This window comes from Hibiscus syriacus, unplaced genomic scaffold (genome assembly GCF_006381635.1).
Source record: "Hibiscus syriacus cultivar Baekdansim isolate YM2019G1 unplaced genomic scaffold, ASM638163v2 tig00111783_pilon, whole genome shotgun sequence".
Taxonomy (NCBI): Eukaryota; Viridiplantae; Streptophyta; class Magnoliopsida; order Malvales; family Malvaceae; genus Hibiscus; species Hibiscus syriacus.
Window position 1 is genome coordinate 622,475 of NW_024063178.1, and position 21,750 is coordinate 644,224.

The 21,750-nt window shown below is 32.3% G+C and overlaps 1 non-coding gene and 1 pseudogene across 1 annotated transcript; both read right to left on the bottom strand.

Moving 5' to 3' along the window:
- Positions 1 to 4,448: 4,448 nt before the first annotated feature.
- LOC120170722 lies at positions 4,449 to 4,572 on the bottom strand (annotated as a pseudogene).
- A 10,059-nt stretch (positions 4,573 to 14,631) lies between these two features.
- LOC120170716 lies at positions 14,632 to 14,825 on the bottom strand. The gene has a single exon (XR_005520807.1). It is a non-coding gene; the product is annotated as a U2 spliceosomal RNA (small nuclear RNA).
- Positions 14,826 to 21,750: the final 6,925 nt, after the last annotated feature.

Below are 21,750 nucleotides of genomic sequence, written 5' to 3' on the forward strand. Positions count from 1 at the left end.
TATATCTCTAGTTCACATGCTTTGAACGGAAAAATAAAGGCAATATATAAAGTAATAATATCCTAGGGTTTTTATGAGGCTTAGGGGTAGACTCTAATTCTCCCAGCAACATGGTTTGAGTTCTAAAAAAAGACTCAATTTCTCCTTGTTGGTGCCCCTTGGGCTTGCCGGGCCCTGGATCCTAAACCCATCCCAAGCTTGTGTGGATCGAGTTAAACTCCCTATGCCTGATACGAGGAATAAATTCCTACGAAGATATAAGGCATATGGATCCCGAAGGCTTATTGCTAGGCCTGTCAAAGAGAATAAATTCTCGCGAAGACTTCGCTTTCACCCCACTTAAATGGGTTCGGAGCTCTAGTATAAAGCTTCAACTGATTTTTTTTGAAAAATCCTGAAAACATTAAAAGCACACATCAGTGCAACTATTTATATGTAAAATAAATGTAAACCAAATGGGATTAAATACTAACAAAAATTCAAAACACAACAACAAACCGATCATTGTCTGACTCTCTAATGTCCCCAGTGGAGTCGTCCAGATGTCGAAACACTTTAAGGGTTGGATAGTGGATCCTACTTTAAAGTTTCATTTTAAATGGTATTGAATCGTGGTTCAAAGAAGTCGTCGTGAATCTTTTTTAGGGTGTGATTGGATCACCTAAAAATCGTTATTTTAATAAAATTAAAATAACAAAATCGGACTGCTTACTAATGAAATGGATCCGGGAATCAATTATGGGTGGGGAAGGATTAGCACACCCCACAACACCCTTTCGGTACCTAGTCGATTACGATGCTGTCCTTAAAAATAACTTAATTTAAGATCCCTTAAGAAAATAAATATTGGTCTGTACCTAAAAATGAAATTGGTTAGTAAATGTACAAAATGAAACATAAGTAAATGTAATTAAAATAATAATAATAATGAAAAATCAAATAAAGTAAAATGGAATGAAAAGGAAACACAAAAGACGACTAGGACAAAATCCAATTTGAATTAGAAAGAATTAAAGCCAAATTATAATGGGTTTTTAGCAAAGAAAAAAAATTACGAAATAAAAACAAGATAAGCAAAGACATATCAAATTACATAACTATATTCACCCATTAACCGAAATATGTTAGTAAAATTAGAAACAATATTAAACTAACCTTTTAAATAAAGGAAAACACATGAATTTATGGAAAAGATGGAGGGACTGCGAATATGATTTCTTTGAATCTCCCTGGAAGGCACGGATCAGATGAAACAACACCATTTTAAAATCTATGCAACCCTTCCCCAAAACTACATCATTTTGGAGAGGGCTTTGATATCATAATTTAGCTCTCTTTTTTCATTTTCTCTCATTTTCTTTTCTTTTAGAGAGAGATCTCTATCTTCTCTCTAAATCCATGGCCACCTGACACCGTAAGTCACCGATCATTATCACCAGCCAGTCTCTACTGTCGTCGCTCGCCGTTATCTGTGGGCACCAAATCACACTGGAAACACATCTCTATGAGGGGAGTCTGGATCCAGGGTTAAAATCGCCAAGGGATGCTCCAATCGGTTTTGAGATATGTTTTTTGTTGTCGCCTCTTCTCTGACCTTTCAGATCGGCCAAATAAGAACTTTTCTTCTTCTCTTTTTTCGATTTATTTCATTCTCACTCTCTTTTCTTTCTCGTTTTTTAGGTCACTCATCAGAAAACCTCACTGATGTTCGCTCATATATGCAAGAAAAAGAAAAAAATAATATTTGTATTGATTTGAAATGTCGAGTACAATGGTTATTTTTTTCATTCGAAAAAACACCCTTTTTTGGTTCTTTTTTTTTTCCTGATTTATACATGAAAAATATTCCCCTCTACAATCAACAATCAAAATAAAAAATAAAAATATAGTGAGGAGAGCATTTAGCCTCAGTTGTTGAGAAGGGAACTCTGCCGAAGAAAAAACGGTGACTGAAAACTCGAAAGGTTGCCAGAAATGGTAATAAAACCAAGAGGTTTTAGCTTAGATCTAGGGTGTTCGGCTTGTTGCATTGGAGTTTTGTGGTCGGATTCAGGTTCAGGGTGAGGAGGAGAGCATTTGGGTAGCCTTTAGGGTGCTTCGGCTACCGTGGGGTGGCTGGAGCTGCGGCGAAACGACGACGCTATATTAGAGAAGATGACTGGTGTCTCGGTTGGGGGAAAGAGAGAGGAGAGCGTTTTGAGGCTATGAGTTTGAGAGAAATGGCACAAATTAGCTTGGAAAAGGAGTTTTTAAGCATTCAAATACAACCGACCTTCATGCAATTTTAAGATTCTTAAATCCTCTCCGTCGTCCCTCCTATTTTGATGTGTAATTCATTTTCATCCTTATTTCAATTAAATCCATAAATTTTTATTCACTGTAATTTAATCAATTTTTATTTTATTTTATGTATTTTTGATCCAACAGGCCCTATTTGATTCACTCTTACGCAAGTGTTAGCAAGATTTTAAAAACATGTGGACTGAAGTTTGCTTGAATAATAATAAATAAAGTCCAACTTCATCTAAGTCTCTTAATAAACTAAATAAATTATAAACATATTTTTAAATTATCAAAAATAAATAATGTAAATTCTTATGCTAAACTTAGTAACAAATAATCAATAAAATAATTGAAAATTCGTAATACATCAAAAATCTTATTTGGACAAATATCTAATTTTTCACATGCATTGTCATTGCTAAAACAAGTATATTTTGAGTTCTCGATGTTAGGTTGAGATGTTTCAATGTGTTGAAAAGTTAACTATGTGTTGAAAAGTTAACTGAAAGACGATTCATACATAATAAGACATCTCATCCCAAGAATGTCTGGGATGAATGCCCGAGTCCAATCCAAAAATCCGTTGCAAGTCAGTTGATTTTGACCTTTAAAATCAAATTTATTTCTTTAAATAAAATAAATTGGTTCATCCCTCCTATGCTAGTATTATTTAGACTTATAATTTAAATCAACTAAGTAGTAGTATTACCATATAGTACCTACAATCATACCATATATATCATAAAATCAATTCATTCAAACACCATAAATCACACCAACTACAATTTTGACATAACAATGCATACAAAATCATAACATAAGTCTTATATATCAATTCCAAACAATTTTTTTAACATGCTCGAACATATCAAAACATCAGACTTACATATAAACATCTTGGTTTTTGGTTCGATAGTTATTGATATTTAATGATAGTTGTAAAATAGTCTGATCAGTTTCTGGGAAAACCCGTTTTCAGCAATATTATTAAAATCGGACCGGACCAACCGGTTGAACCGTGAACCGGTGGCATGTTCGGTCCAATTAACTTCCAAAACCAGTAAAGAACCGGCTAAAAACTGGCAAAAACCGGGGTGAACCGGCTGAAAACCGGCAAAACCGGTGTGAACTGTCGATTCTCTTTTTTTCTTTAAAAAAAATTAAACCAAATGACATCATTTGTTAAACGAGCCAAGTCAAACTCGATTACTGCTGAGCTCGACTCGAACTCAAAAACTTTAAAAGTAACTTCAACTGGACTCAAAAACTCACGAGCTAAAAATTATCAAGTTCAACTCGAACTCAAAATAAATATTGAAACTTGAACTCGAAAAGGCTCGAACTCAAAAAAAATTTAGAAGCTCGATTGAAGCCTGAAATTCGAGCTCAGCGAAAGAATAGTTCACTATGTGCTCACCAAAAGGCTCCATGATTTTGAATGTCAAATTACCTCTAGTATTTATAGAAGTCAGTTGGTATGCTTTTCTATGTTTCTTAGCCATGTGGGATTGTTTTGTTCTCATATTTTTACCCTTTAGACTTTTGAGATGCTCTTCTATGTTTCTTAGCCGGGATTTTTTTAAAAAAATTAAACCAAACGACATCGTTTGTTATGATTTTTTCAGCCCCAAATTTATTTTTTTGATTATAGTAATATAATTATATTTATTATTTAATATGTTTTAACTTAAATATTATGTTGTAGTTGATTTGAATCATTTTGTTTCACTTGATTTTATGGTTTTTAACTTATATATGTTATGACTTGTGATATTTTTATACCTTTTAATATTGTAAAAAAATATTATATATATTAATATTGATTTGAATATTATGTAAATTTTTAAAAAACTATTATTTTATATAAAATCCGGTTCAACCCAGTTGAACTACGGTTGAATCAGTACCTTCACCGGTTCAAGGTCCGATCCGATTTTAAAAGCATTGGTTTTCAGTATTAATTTAGGGAAAATATTTTAGGAAGGAAATCCCATAAGGTTTAAAACGATTTGAATTTTGAATTGATTATTGAACTAATCTTTGAAATCAATTAAAGGACTATTTTAAAATGAGGACCAAATTTGAAGCTCCAAAGAAATTATTCCCTTTTGTCATTATAAAATTGGTAACATAGGGCGATGCTCGAGAGTCTCAATAGAAAGATATTGTGGTGGACCTCCCCTCAAAAACAAAATTCAATATCGTGACCTATTGGCCCACGTATTAGATATTAAACTGATAAGAACAAATACTACACTTGATCTTAGCCAAAAAAACCGAGAAAGGTATGTTTTTCTATGTTAAGCCCGTTTCTTTTATAAGCACCTTCTCCCTGCGTTCCTTCATACATTAACCATGTGGGATATTAGCACCTCATTTCTAAGCTGCTTCTGGATAATAAATCTCTGCCGGTGCTATTCTCTATTATTCTCTATTATCCAAACACATCTTGATTCAACAAATCTTCTCTCCATTTTTCATACATCCTGACCGAAAATTCTCTAATTCTTCAATTATTGCTGCCATTTTATATCGATTCTTCCATTGTTTCTTCTTCGATCATTCTCTCATTCTAGTCGAAATTTCCATTGCCATTCTTCCTTGTTTTTCAAGCTTTTTCCCTTCAAGATTTCAATTTCTTTATCAAGTTTTTTGTTCTTGATTTTTAGCAAGTAAAATTCATCCCTTGATCTTGATGTGATCTTCTTGTTAATGCTTTAATGATGATGTGATTCATTTTAATGTTCATATGTTGCTTTGCAAAAAGAATTGTAAATTTCCATTGATTTTCGAATTTCTTCTTTGGCTTCTTTTTCTTTGACGATATTCGATAATTTCTAATGACTTTTGGTGATTTTTAGACAGCTTATAGGATAATCAAAACAGATTTTCAATTAAGGTTAGAGAGATCTAAGTTTATAAGTGAATTGAATCAATTTGGCGTATTTTTCCAAAAATTTGTAGCCACCTTTGATTCGATGTTAATGGTGGTTTAGATTTGATCCAAACATCAATTTCGGTTGATTCTAATCAGGATTGATCATTGAAAATTGATTCTCCTAGGTGTTTTTGTTGGTTTGGTGATATTATTAAGAATTTCTATCTTTGTTCCGAATTTTCGTGTTCTGTTTTGGAGAAGAGTGCACTGATGTGTAAGATATTAATTTTTATTTGATAAACCTATGTTTAGAGTAAAAGCTAAGTCAAACAACAATTGATGAAGTTAAGATTTCTAGACTTAATTGTACAAAATAAAAATTTAGGGGAGAGTTTTGAAAACTTTTTAAGAGTTCTAAAACTTTTGATCCATAATATTTAGAGGTATTGAAAATTTTGTACAGTTTTGATACCCGCTTTACAGTTTCAAGCTTTAAAATCGAAACTCAAATTTTGTCATTCTTATGTCAAAAGAAACCCCTAAAACATGCCTTAATCTAGAGCCATCTCAAACAGTTTTGGGGACCTGAGCTAAAACTCAAAAGTATGTGTTTATTAAATGTAACACCCATAAATCAAGAAGAGTAACTCGATCCGATCCGTGGTGTCACTTTAGGGCCATTGGAGCGACCCATCATCAAAATCCATAAAAAATTAAAATTTTGTTAAACCTGTTCATCTGTAAAACATTTTATAAATAAAAAACAATTCAAGAAATAAATCACTCATATAATAAAACAAAATATGATAATGTCCCATGTCAAATAAATTGCAGACTCAATATAAAAAGTAAATGTGACCTACATGACCCCTCATTACACTTGAATTGTACCCTCCAAGTGACGCTGAAAGAACTCCAAAAATTGATGTTAACAACTGCACAGAGCGATTTGTTATCCTGAAATGGTAAATAACATAGTGAGCTTTAGGAAAGCTAGTAATACAGAACTATCGGATGATGCTAAAGGACAAGCAGATTTATGGAAAAACATAAATTTTTCTTATTGATCCAGACATATATATGCTTATATGATGAGTTGAAATTTATTGTAGTAATTCTTCAAGTTCCCATTCGGAAACCTACGGTACATAAAAAACATTTAAAGACAGATATTTGGGAGATTGAAAATGGGTATCTAGTGTGTTCCCACGAAACCATAAATAATTATACTCATGTCTTAAAATTTGTGGTGGTAGTTTATTTCAGGAAAATAGATTTTTAAATCGTAGTAGTACCCTCGAACCGAATGCCAATATTTAGTTCCCAAATTGCATCCATAAGGACTTACCCTAGGTCCACTACGCATAGGTGCCAACCTAAGATAGCACCTTGGGTCCATAAGGACTTACCCTAGTCAAAGTGTAGGAGCCACTTGAGGGGTGTACCTTGGGTCCATAAGGACTTACCCTAAGTACAAAATAAAGGAGCCACTTGAGAGGTGTGCCTCAGGTTCATAAGGACTTACGCTAGGCACAAAGCAAATGAGCCATCCTAAAGGAGTGCCTTAGGATCCATAAGGTCTTACCCTATGACCATTGGGCCTAGAGCCCACCCAAGGGTCGCCTTAGGTCCATACAGAATTATCAGCTTGGTTAGATTTGAATTTATGAACTCCATAATCCTACCCAAATAGTATCCCAATAAAACAGTTTCGCCAGTAGTATCAGACATATTTATATTTCCCAGTAAGATCGAAACTATAAAACATATATTAGGTAAACATGATTGTAATAAGTGAATCAAAGATCAGAATTTCCATCAGATAATTCTTCCAAAAGTCTTAATAGATAAAACGGTTGTACTTCAAAGCACGTAAAACAGTTATATAACGCACAAGGAACACACTAGAGGGTCTAGATATTCTTCAAAGCGGCTTGAAAATTATCAGAAAAAGGAAAACATGAAACTTCTATAGATTTGATCGATTTTAAGACATTTTAGGGTTTTGGGTACATCAGAGATATATTAGGAACCTTACATTATAATTATTAAAGATTTTAATATAAAGCAGTGATTCCATGTTCAGGCCATCAGGGGTATTCTTGTCAATACAATTGTAATAACCCAAATTTTGGTTAGTGACCAAAACATAATTTTTAAAAGTTTAGTAACCAAAGTATAAAATTGGGAAATTTTAGTGACCAAAGTGGTAATTTTCAAAAAAAATTATTCCATAAATGAATAGTTCACCCCCAAGATTGACGCTTTCATGGGAATCATATTTTTATCCGAAAATTGTGTTAAAAGCTATAAAGTGTTAAAATTCGATAAAAATTCAGTAAATCAGATTGAATAGAAATTTTGAGAAAAATTTAAAGATATTAAAAAAATATTACAAATATTTTTTCAATATTTTAAAATTATGTAAAATAATATAGATCATTGAATTTGGGAATATATTTCCATGTTCAATATGGATTGTTCGATGAAAAATGGCAAGATTGAAATTTTTGGAAAAGTGCATTGGCAAAGTTGTAAAGGGTGAAATAATTTGTTCATCTTTGACTTTGGGAAGATGATAATTAACATGTGGATTGGTATGGATGTAAGTATCAAGGTTCATTAATGGTAAAATTGTCATTTTCCATTAAATAAATTTTAAATTCATTTAATCTTAAAAAAATGACAAATTAACATGAAATTATGGAGAAATTTATGAACACTTGGCCACCTTCATCCTTGCATTCCATGAGCTCCAACCCTATGTGAGAGAAAGTTTATTTTTCATTTTGAGTATTTTCCTTTGGTTTTTGGATTAAAGATTGGAATAGAAAATTGTTCTATTCGAAAAGCTCTATCACCTGGTACTAATATTGCATGTTAATTTTTCTTGAGTACTTAGATCCCAAATTTTAGGGTTTAAGAACATGTTAGGGTTTTATGAAATGATAATGAATTTTGGGGTTATTGATTTTGTAGAATCATTTCCAAGCTTGATTGATGTTTAAAACCACCTAGAAATGCTTCTATTAAATTAGACATAACATAGGGCTTGGGGAAAAGTGATTTTGTTAAATTAGGTTAGGGGTTTGAATTTGGAATCCTTGAAATATTGTTTATAGGTGGAATATATGCTAGAATCAAGTGAAATTCATGGAACTCTAATCCCTATGATATTCGACCATATTAGGGAGAAAATTGTGAATATTTTCCTATGGATTAGAAATGATATTTGGAAGGTTCCGCAAGCCTTAGAAAAATTTTGGGAGCATTTTGTGATTTTGTGAAAGTTAGGGAACCTACTAAGTAATTTTAAAATGATATGGGGTTAATGTGTAATTGTTCAACAGTTGATGTACATTGCTGGAATTTAATGTTAGAGAGTTAAAATTGATGTTAGAATGTGAAATTTGACCACTTGGGAAAGTTGGCAATGTTTGAGGACAAAATGGAAAATATTGAGAAAATTAATGACTTAAGTAGTAATAATGGAATTATTGAGGTACATGGATGGAAATTAAATGCGGGAAATTTATTCAAGCTATTTGAGGCTTGAGTTGAAGAAATAATGGCAAGGGACCATTGTGAGTAAAATAGAAAAATTGAGATGAATATTAAAAGAATTCATAATTAGTCGTTAAATTGTAAAGTTGGAAATGTTATGTGAAGTTTGAATAAATTTGGATAAAAAGGAACTTGAACGGTCAACTTGAAGTGTTAAGGTCAACATTTATGTTGTGACATGGAATTTATATCGAAATGATTTTAGGAATTTATTTTCTCTTGTGTGCCCATGTTAGTGAGATTCTAACATATGGTTTGAAATGTATATGTCTTGTAATGATGCTCATTTAAATTATGATTTAAATCAAGATCAATAAATAATAAAGCTAAGGAGAAGCTTAAGGATGAAATATTTAATTTCTAAGGAAGGTTTGCAAGCTAAGGACACCAATTGAGTGCATATTTAATTTGTATTTACGTTATCGAGCAAACATTCACTTGTGATGAGTCAGCAACGGAGTTACTATGGTAAGAAGTGACTCCTAATGTTATTTTAATTGTGATTCAAGCCTATATGTTCATTTGGTATGCTAATAGAATTAGTGAGTAAGTTAAGGATGCAAACTAGTGAAATTTGCCTATACTTGTGACTTGAACAATAAGATTAGAAAACCATTATAAATTCTATAGAAATGATTAGAAGATGATTCTTACACTGTTGGATTTTTATATCAGTGAAGTTTTTTTAAAAAAATGACTACTTATCAGTATCAGTAATGACATCCTACAATTGTTTTAAAATTCTAGTTGGCATGTATACGTGTTACAAGAGTCTATAATATTTTAATATGTAGTTTGATACATGTTATAGTATAAGTATATTTTATTAGCATAAAGATGGATTTATGTTTAGGTAGTTTCAATTATTGTAGAAAACAATATGGAACTACTATGTAGCTGACTGTAATCGGATGTGAAAAATATTTTTTAGTATTACTTTTTGGTCTACGAGATTAAATTATTTATGTTAAATAATATGATTTCTAAAGAAACAAGATTTTACCAGTTTTCAAAGGTAGATTGTCTGCAAATTGTAACATCTATGACTTGTGTTCGGGGCTAGATACGAAAAATAGGTGTTACATTTACTGGTATCAGAGCTACAAGTTTAGTAGATTCTAGGCATAAACCGAGTATGTTTTGTGTTGAAAAGAGTATACATGTCATTATGATGTCATTATTATTGATATGATGTTTATATGATTTGATTGATGCCATTCCTTACTAATGAAAGTGAATAAGTGTAGTGTATGTATTTGATGTGTGTAATAGAGGGTTTGAAGCAAGTGAACAAACAAGATGTTCGAGACTAAGCGAGTAGTGGTTGTAATGCAGTAATCATAATCCTCCTATCCAGTATAATTAAAGTAATGTACCAACACGATGGGAAGTGTCAGTGTAAGATTAAAGAAACCCTCAGTCATACATAAGTATTGCGTTGATTAAGGAATGGAACAGTATGATAGAATTGATCCTAAGTGACACGTGTAGTACTAACCTTTTAAGCCAGAGTGCGAAGGTGAGTCGTATTTGTAGACAATAACTATATGTTAAAGATTCAAAGTGTTGAGTTTTATGGACTTGATTGAATTATCTTTCGAATGTAAATTTTTGTACGGATTAGTTGTCTCCTACCATACCTTAATGGATTATCGCTTAGAGCGATTTAATTTTAAAGAACTAGAAAAGTTTAGAGATCATAGTGGTAGGAATAGAGTAAATTCATTTACTAATGTGATTTTAGCATTAACTGCTATGAAGTTATTGCTACAAGGTTGTCAACCTTCTTAGTAAATGATGTGGATAGTCAAAATTTCATAGTTAAGTTGGAAGATAATTCAACTATTCAAGACTATTTATAGGTGGTTCCAGAAAAGTTATATGGATTACCTCCAGAATGAAATAAATAATTTAAAATAGAAGTGCTACTTGGTACATCATTATTTCTATAGCCCTATATAGAATGGCTCTGATTGAGCTTGGAGAATTAAAGGCATAGTTATAAGAATTATTAAGATCGGGGATTTACAACACCAAGCGTATCATCTCGAAGTGCACTAGTGTTAGTGAAACAGAGACGAGTCTATACAATTATGTGTGTATTATCTTCAGTCAAATAAGATAACAATGAAAAACAAGTATCCTCTTCTGAGGATTGATGATCTTTTGATCAGTCAAAAAGGTGTGTTGGTGTTTCCAAAGATTGATCTTTTATCTAGATGTTATCAGTTAAAGATTAAGGAAGAAAGTCTTCCTAAGAAAGCTTTTAGGACTCAGTATGAATCCTAAAAGTTTTTGGTAAAGTTGTTTCGTTTAAAAATGTTCCTATGGCATTCATAGTTTTGATAATATAATACCCCAAATTTTGGTTTGTGGCCAAAACATAAATTTTGAAAGTTTAGTGAGCAAAGTATAAAATTAGGAAAAGTTTTGAGACCAAAGTTGTTATTTTACTAAAAATATTTTTTATTCCATAAATGAATAGTTCCCAAGAATGATGTTTTGGTAGTAATCATATTTTTTATCAGGAATTTGTGTTAAAAGCTATAAAATGTTAAAGTCCAATAAAAAATCGGTAAATCGGATCGAACAGAAAATTTGAGAAAATTTGAAGGTTATTAAATTAAGCTTAGAAATATTATTTCCATATTTTAAAATAATGGAAATTAATATAGATCATTGGATTTGAGAATTTATTTCCATGTTCAATTTGGAACGTTGGGTTAAAATTGAAAGATTGAAATTTTTGAAAAAGAGCATGGGTAAATTTGTGGCTTCCCTAAACATATCGAGTATTTAACAAGTGAAAAGGTAGTTCTATTAGAGTAAGTATGACTTTTCAAGGTTTTTTTAGTTATTGAAGCTCTTGAGGATATCCCGATCATTTCATTCAATTCATATGTATAAAGTACTTCTGATAGGTTAATCTTCATATATATATTCAGAAATAAGAATATTCGAGTATGATGTGAGCTCGAGGGTTAGGAATCGATTATCAGAACTTCTAGACAAATCAAGAATTCAATCAGAGGATTTGTGGTTCCATCAAGTCAAGAACAAATTCTCAGGTCGTTTCCACTATTCGGGCCAATTCAAATGCCTTTTTTACTTCATAAGGGTATTTTATAATTTTCCTATCCAAACATTTCTGACATTAAAACTTTTAATGGTGATATTCAAAATTTAAGGATTCTGAGGCAAATTCCTTTGTCGATTAACCACTAAACTTGAATTTATTTCTTATTGATCTTCTAGTTTCCTTGAACAATTCAATCGATTCTTAACCGATCATTATCCCTCTACTATATCCAGTACAAGTTTAGAAATAACAACCATGATTTACATGACCAAATCACTACATTTATGCATCAACCATGTACTAACATGCACCGTAAAGAATGCATAGAATGCATAGGGTAGTAAAGTATAACCTTGATTTTTGAGCCACATTGATATACCATTTAAAGTCATTGTGATTGCTCTTGAACTTGAATTCAAGGTTCCATAATATCTCAAACAGATCAAATCAGAAATTAAAACAAAAATAGACAACGTTTAACATCAGAATACACCCGACGTGGTTGGGGAGATGAACAAGTATTCCAAGCATATTTAATTTGTTTATGCATTTCTTCAGTATATAAGAGAAGGCCGACATGCTTGGGTCATGCTCCAAACTATAAGGGGGTACAATACTTAGGTTCATCGGTTTTTCCTGAATTTATCCAATGGCATCCACATTTTTCTAAGTCAAGAGGGTATTTAGGTCATTTAAATACTCAAAGGCTTTTCAGTCCTTTCACTTGATTCGATCTTTTCAAAGAATTCAAACGAAAAGGTCTTTCGGTAATTTAGTCTCCGAGTGTTTGCTCGGAATTAGAAATTCTAAGTATGTTCTTCCCTCTCGAAGGTAAAAATTGGTTAATAGGGTTTCTCTAAACATATCGAGTATTTAACAAGTGAAATGGTAGTTCTATCAGACCAAGTATGCCTTTTCAGGTTTTTTTAGATATTACGGCTCTTGAGAATATTTTAATCATTTCATTTAATTCATATTTATAAGTACTTTCGATATGTTAATCTCTATATATTTATTTAGAAATAAGAATATTCGAGTATGATGTGATCTCAAGGGTTAGGAATCGATTATCAGGACTCCAGATAAATCAAGAGTTCAATCGAAGGATCTATAGTTCTATCAAGTCAAGAACGAATTCTTAGGTCAATTCCATTGTTCGGGCTAATTCAAATCCCTTTTTTCGTTCATAAGGGTATTTTTGTAATTTTCCTATTCAAGTATTTTCGACATTAAAACTTTTGATGGAAATATTCAAAATTTAAGGATTCTAAGGCAAATTCCTTTGTCGATTGACTACTAAACTTGAATTTATTTCTTATCGGTCTTGTAGTTTTCTTGAACAATTCAATCGACTCTTAACCGATCATTATCCCTCTACTATATCCAGTACGAGTTTACAAATAACAACAAGATTTACATGACCAAATCACTACACTCATTCATCAACCAAGTACTAACTTGCACCGTAAAACATGCATAGGGTACTAAAGTATAACCTCAATTTTTTAGCCACGTCGGTCAACCATTTAAAATCAATTCGATCGCTCTCGAACTAGGAATTCAAGGTTCCATGATATCTCAAACATATCAAATTGAAAGCTAAAACAAACATAGACAACATTTAACACCGAAATACACCCGACGTGTATTAAGTCCCCAAGAAGAACATCACAAACAAGAGTTAATGCATTCATTTAAACGTCATACGAGTGGATATATAACAAAAATCAATCAATTTAGTTTATATTAAGATGTTACCATCTTGAATATTAATTAGCCTGCTACAATGATATGATTCTAGCAACTAAACAGGACTGATCCATTCAATTTGCAATCACTCCAAAGGCTTTGGACTCTTTCCGAGTTGTCGAATTATTTTTGAACGGGTCTATTGTTGAAGTTGGCGTGAACAATGGATTGAATGTAGTTGTTTTTCTTAGTAACCGTTTGAATCAATCTGATTCTTCAAGCTCTTTCAAACAATTTTAATATACCTGACGAATATTCTTCTTTACAAGCCAAAGGTTGATGATGAATCACTAGTAATCTTCAAGAATGATTAAGTCGAAAACACTTATAAAAGACACAAGGAATGGATCTTGCAAAACTTACTCAAAGAGTAATCAATATTTTTATAATAAATAATTTGAGTTCAAATAAAAAAGTGGGGAGCGTATCTATAGTATAGAGAAAAATATAAATTTGAGCTAGAGATAGAGAATATTTACATAATATTATCAACAACTCAATTTAATTGACTGAATAATAATTAATAAAGTCCAACTTTATTTAAATCTCTTAATAAACTAAATAAATTATAAAACATTATTAAATTATCAAATAAATAATGTGAATTCTTATGATAAACTTAATATCAAATGATCAATAAAATAATTGAAAATTCGTAATACATAAAAAAATCTTATTTGGACACGTATTCGGCTTTTCACATACATTGTCAGTGCTATAAAAACCCTATTTTGAGTTCTCAATGTCTGGTTGAGAAGTTTTAATGTGTTGGAAAGTTAACTGAAAGACAATTCATACGTAAGAAGACATCTCATCCAAAAAATGCCCAAGCTCAATCCAAAAATCTGTTGCAAGCCAGTTGATTTTGGCCATTAAAATCAAATTTAATTCCTTAACTAAAATAAATTGGTTCATCCCTCCTACGCTAGTATTATTTAGACTTATAATTTAAATAAACTAAGTTTCACTATTAGCATTTAATACCTGCAATCACACCATATATATTATAAATTTCAATAAAGAAAAGGTTTTCATTGATAGTCCAAAAACATAATAGAAACGTTAAACTTGAGATTGGGTGGGGTGCGCCAGGCCCAAGCAATAGTGCAACGCAAGGACGACGCTCGAGAGTCCCAGTAGCAAGCTACTGCGATTGACCCTCCCCGTCAAAAATAAATTTAATATCATGTGAGCCATTGGCCCATGTATCAGATATTAAACTGATAGAACAGATACTACACTTGATCTTAGCCAAAAGGCCGAGAAAGGTATGCTCTTCTTCGTTCAAGCCCGTTTCTTTTATAAGCACCTTCTCCCTGCGTCCCTTCATACATTAACCATGCAGGATATTAGCTTCTCATTTCTAAGCTGCTTCTGGAAACTAATCACAATTTCAGCTTTGCTTTTAAACTCAATTATCGCATAAAGTAGTGGTTTCATTGGAGATAATAAATCTCTGTCACTGCCATTCTCTATTACAAGATTTTTTACTGCATCAAACAAATATTTTAGTCTCTCTATTATTCCAAGGGACATTCTGGTCTCTTATGTTTAGAAAGCTATTTAGTTCATATATATTTGGAAGGTGACCAAATAAGAACGACCATTACGATATTGTGAAGTTTGCAAATTTTTAACTAAATTTTCCCAAGATCAATTTCTCTTCACTTTCAACTATTTTCCCCTTGAACTCCTCTTGCAAATTCCTTTGATTTTAGTTCCAATTTTAATTGATCTTTATAAATTGTTTTAACTGCCTTACTTCATCAAATTCATTTTTGCATCCGAACACATCTTGATTCAACAAATCTTATCTCCATTTTCCATACATCCTAACCGAAAATGCTCTAATTCTTCAATTATTGCTGTCATTTTATATTTATTCTTCCATTGTTTCTTCTTCGATTCTTCTCTCATTCTAGCCGAAATTTCCATTGCCATTCTTCCTTGTCTTTCAAGCTTTTTTCCCTTCAAGATTTCAATTTCTTTATCAACCTTTAATTCTGGATTCCAGCAAGTAATTTTTCATCCCTTGATTTTGATATGCTCTTCTTGTTAATGCTTTAATGATAATATGATTCATTTGAATGTTCATGTGTTGCTTTGCAAAAAGAACTATAAATTTCCATTGATTTTCGAAGTTCTTCTTTGGCTTCTTTTTCTTTGACAATATTTGATAATTTCCAATGATTCTTGGTGGTTTTTAGAGAGCTTATACGATTATAAAATCAGATTTGCAATTAAGGTTAGAGATATCTAAACTTCTAATTAAATTGAATGAATTTGGTCTATTTTTCCAGAAATTCAGAGCCACCTTTGATTCGATGTTAGTGGTTCTTAAGAGTTGATCCAAACATAAATTTCGATCGATTCTAATCAGGTTTGATCATTGAAAATTGGTTCTCTTAGGTGTTGTTGTTGGTTTGGTAATATTAGTAAGAATTTCTATCTTTGTTGCGATTTTCGTGTTTTGTTTTGGAGCAAAGTGCACTGACGTGTAAGATATTAATTTTTATTTGATAAACCTATGTTTAAAATATGTTCTTTCAAAATTATAAAATTTAATAATAAAAAATAAGTTGGACAACAACTGATGAAGTTGAGATTTCTAGACTTAATTGCAAAAAATAAAAATTTAGGGGCTAAACTATAAATTTATGAAAAGTTCTGAGTAAATGTCAAAATTTGGGAAATTCAAGGAATTAACCCTGAATTATTCCATTTTTCTGTTCTCTTAAAAAATGAATGAAAATGAAAAATGAAAATGAAAAATGAAAAATGAAAAATGAAAATTAAGGGCTAGGTCAATTTGAACCCATGACCTAGGGTATAGCGACCATGACCCTACCATCTGCCATAGATCATTATTTGTGATTTTAAATAATAAAATATATTTTATTTCTTTCTTTATTCGGGTTTTATAAATCAAATTCCCCCCGATGTGCAGGAAACCAAATACCTAAAATTTCCCCCAAAATTTACCTTAACCGCCGCCTCCCCTCGACAAATCAACACTATCCAGCCGCCTTTAGAGCCGGCCGTCGCACCCACCAAGCTCCCCATCGATCGACGACCCCAACCCCTTAGATCGCCCGAAGCACCCGTCGTCCGTCGTAAATTAGGAGAAAACATTAAGGCCATGTCGATTCGATTTATTTCAAATTCATGCCGATTTTGAAGTCGGGTTGCCTCACCGTCACCACCTCTGCACTCCCCATCGTCTCCGCTTCAAACTCAGCCTGTGAGTCACCGTATCATTGTCGTTTCCTCCTCTGATCGTCATTGGGTAAGTCCAGTTATATTTCCAGTTATTTGGTTTCGATGATGGCATTTTTAGGTGAAATTGTTGGTTGTAAACGATGTTTGATGAGTTTGAGAGTAATCGGTCGCCGACCAGACCTTTTTTCGCAGGTTCATGCACCTCCACATGTCGCCGCATGCGGTGGGGCTTGCCCCAGCTCTGGATCCTTCTAGAACAAGTCCAATTGGTCTGGACCGGCCTGAACCGGCCCAACTAACCCGAACTGAGTCAACCTGACCCAACCCGTTAACTTTGACCTGACACGTTGACTGCTGATCCATTTAACCGTTGACTTTGACATGTCTGACCGTTGACTTTGACTTTGACGAAAAAGTCGAATTTTTTGAAAAACCCTATTTTATGTTTTTCGACATCCTATGTCCGATTCCGGAGTTTGTTTTACCAAGTTTAAACCCAAAAGCCTCTGAATTGACCTATAAACCTGAAAAATGCATATTTATTTAAGTGATTTAATTCAGTTAGTGTAATTCAAGGCGAAGGATTATTTTATACCATCGTTATTTAAGGTACTCAAGGATCTCCTGATCGTTCCACTCCTCAACTCGATTTCTCTTGATCTATTCATCTGCGAGAGCTCGTGAATACTTGTAGAGTTTTATAACCCTTTTAGATATTCTGTTTAAAATATTATTCGATTTATAATTCTGTTCTGATATAACTTAGGTTCTCGTTCAGCAGAAGCCTAGTGAAGTCGGTTCTCGATAGGTATTCAGGACTGATCCATTTTGTGAGGTGTGTTCCTTGACTTTGACAAAAAAAATAAAATTTTCCAAAAAGCCTTATTTTATGTTTTTCGATGTCCTGAGTCCGATTCTGAAGTCCGTTTTGCCAAATTCAAACCTGAAAGCATCTGAATTGACCCATAAACATGAAAAATGCATATTTTTTTAATTGATTTAATTCAGCTAGTGTAATTCAAGGCCAATGATTAATTTATGCTATCGTTATTTAGGGTACTCAAGGATCTCCTGATCGTTCCACCGTTCGAACTAATTCCTCTCGATCCGCTCATTCACGAGAGCCCGTGAATACTCGTATAGTTCTGTAACTCTATAAGATATTCTTTGTAGAATATTATTCTGATTTATAATTATGTTATGATATAACTTAGGTTCTCATTCAGCAGAAGAGCCTAGTGAAGCGGTGCTCGATAGGTATTCAGGACTGATCCATTTTGCGAGGTGTGTTCCTTGTGTGCAATATAATTGTTTTAAATATCTATTGAAATATCATGTGCACATGATTGTTTGAACTGATTTGACTGCTATATAATTTACCTGATTTGAAGCTTGATTCCTGATTGACTGAAATTTAAAGCATGATTACCTGACTTATGATCTCTGGTAATTGTTTTACTGAATTGATTATCTGTCTGAACTCTGATTTACAGCTACCACTAGTTAATGTCTAAAAAAATGTTTTTATTCGGGGTACTCTGGGATCTGGTATGAAGATTATGGCAGGTTCAGTCACTTCTGGTAATTCCTTGTATAGGTTCAGCACCGACTAATAATTCCTTATGGACCTAAAGTGACCCTTGGGTAGGTCTTGAGGCCCCAAGAACTTTCTTGGGTAGGCTCTTAGGCCCTAAGGTGCTCCCTTAGGTTATGAAGTTCTGGGAAACTGCATATGGTGTTCGGTTGGAGGACGATTCTGAAATTTTAAACTAAAAATTCTACTACTATTTTAATTACTGTGACCTGAACTGATTTTAAAAACTTAACTATATGCTTTATTTTTGGACTTTTGGAACATGCTAACTCCCTAGCTCACTCCCCCAAATTTCTCTTTTTCAGATACTTTTTGGATAGGCGACCCGTCCCTGGCACTTGGAGGATCTACACATTCGTACAATGACTTTTTGTTGTAAAGTTTTATCTTCCGAGCTGCATTTAATTAGGGTGACATGTGTCTTTATTTTGAAGTACTTATTTTATGATGATGTTTACTGCTTTTTCTACTGATATCCAATTTATTGTGCTTTAGATTTATGACATGTTTTGTTTTACGTAGTCACTTTTAGTTTTATATTTACAAGTTGGGTTTTTATCGTTAAGTATTATACTTTTATGAATGCTACTAGTAAAATGATTTTGAATTATTGAATAACTGTTTTGGAAAATGTTTTAGATTTTTTTTATGAAACCCGTTAGACTTAGTCACAACACATAGGCTAGGCCTAGGGTGTTACATTTGAACCATAATATTTAGAGGTATTGAAAATTTGTGTAGTTTGATATCCACTTTACAGTTTCAAACTTTAGAAATGAAACCCAAAATTTTTATTATTAAGTCCAAAGAAACCCTTAAAACATGCCTCAATCTAGAGCCGTTTCTATGACACCCTAAACCAGTACGACATACAGTCGACTGATTAGAATGCCACACTGAACCACCAGAGTGGCTAACCCAATTTTTTTTCTCATTTTCTTAATCAAAACAACCATTTTAAAACCATTTTAATAAGTAATTTCATCCATAAAATATAATGAAAAATTATATTGGGAGCTCCCAAAATAAATATATACATCAAATACCAACTTTTCAAATAAAGCTAAGACTTGACTATACATCAAGTTTTATAAATATACATGCCCTTCACGAAATAACTCGAGACGTACTCTACTCTACACTCAGTCTGGATCTCGGTCACTCAAATGCTCCTTGAATGCTCCACCTAGTGATATACGTAAGGAAACAAATTAAAAAGGTGAGCTAACTAGCCAGTGTCACACTAACAACTAAATCATACTAAAAGTAAATCAATAAATGCTCAAGTTATCAAGTCTAATGCATCAGTAAGTATACGCGTACCCACTCTCTACTCTATTGCAGACATCATGGTGCGATTGAGTATTCTGCATCTTGGAGCTCACGTACCCCTATAGTCTACCGAGGATAAGGCCCGAAACTCTACATCGGACACAACACCCTCGACTAACCTACCCCTCACAGCTTTCGGGCCACAGCCCTAGTTAGTTAGTTTAAATTGCCTAGCCCACTACCTAGCGATATCCGGATTGATTCTATTACTCTATGCTCGTATCATCTGCTAAAATGACTCGGACTTCCTGATCGTTTCATGAGCATTCAACCTAGGCTAGGTTTATGTCACCCTAACTGATTTTGTTTGTAATGTAATTAGACATTATTTTTTTTCTCACTTTTAGTCTTATTTGGGAGTAATTATAAAGCTTTTGAGAAACCTTATCTCTTTTAAATTCCCATGAATTTTATGCCTAAAAATATACCCTAGAATCGATACCAAGCCTCTGAGTATCGATATGGTCCTTCGAGTATCGATATTCCTCCCAGGGTATCATTAATATATTGTTATAATTTATTAAATAAAAAGGAGTAGCATCGATACTCCTATGGGGAATATCAAAACTCGACCCTTGGTATCAGTACCCCATAGAGTATCTATATCAAAATTGAACACTGGAAAATGGGTTTGAATACCAAGCCCTTGGGTCTTTAAACGGGACCTCAGTATCGATACTCCTTCAAAGGGTATCGATAATTCCCTTCAAAAATCTTTTTTTATGCCTTTAATAAGAATAGTATCGATATTGTTCTTACAGTATCAATACACACCCTTAATATTACCCTATTTGGGTACGAACTTGCCCCTAAATCTCCCCCAATTTATTATCTTGATGTTCCCATTTAGTATTTAAGTTATGTGATAAAAAGGGGTCATAAATAAGACTTTGAAACATGATAAAACACCATTACATAGAATATACCATGAAAATTTACTTAACATGCTCAAATCTCAACTCTTAAGCTAGAATGCATTTCTAGTGACCCACAAATGGTATGAAGGAGTTGTAAATGTGTTACCTTGCTTCCTTTGTTGCTAGAACCCCTCCCAAATCAACTAGGATTCATTTTCTCTTCCCCATTGCCTTAAAACTTTCTCCCACCTCTTTCACTAAACAAAGGTAAGAAAAAATCATTAACTTGTTTAGGGCTTGGATTAAAGTTAAAAATACTCTATGACTTAAATTTACTAAAAACAACCTTGAATCCTTTGATTCTCTTAAACCTCCCTAAAACCCATTTTTGAAACTATACCCAAAACTTAAGATATATGGCTTAAAATAAAGCTTGGAGGACGAGAATTAACATTCTTACACTGGTTCACTACAAGAAATTTCTATTGTTTCAACAAAATTATTTCACTAAAAATACTAAATTTGTCAAGATATATTTATTTTGACCAATTTTATTTGTTACCATGTTTGTTAGAACAAACTTGTCATGTAAAGTATATTGTGACGAAATCATGTTTGTTACCATTTTATATTATTTATTGTTACAATAAAATTTCATTGCTATAATTAACTTATCATGATAAAACATTTGTCACTATCAGTTAACTATTTCGTCACGAGAAGTACATTTTGTCATAAATAACTTATATTTTAACATCAAATATAAAGGGGCCTTTGTGACGAAAATACATATTACAACAAAAATTACTTTCTCACTTTTTCTATTTCGTCACTAAATGTATCTTACAAACAAAAATTATTTGTTAAAATAAAATATGTATTTTATCATAAAAAAGTAAATTTTGTCACAATTAACTTAAAATTATAACATCAAACAAAATAGGTTTTCGTAACAAAAAGACATATTACAACAAAATTTAAGTTCTCACTACTTTTATATCAGCACTACATATTTCTTATAATTTTTGTGACTAAATAAATTTGCTATAACTTGTTATTGAGAAAGAATATTATTTGTCATAATTTGTTATATTTAGAAATAAAATTTTATAATTTTTTATTATGACTAAATAAATTTGTCAAAAGTTTTTATTCTAAGAAAATATTGTGAAAAAATAAGGTTGACATAATTTTT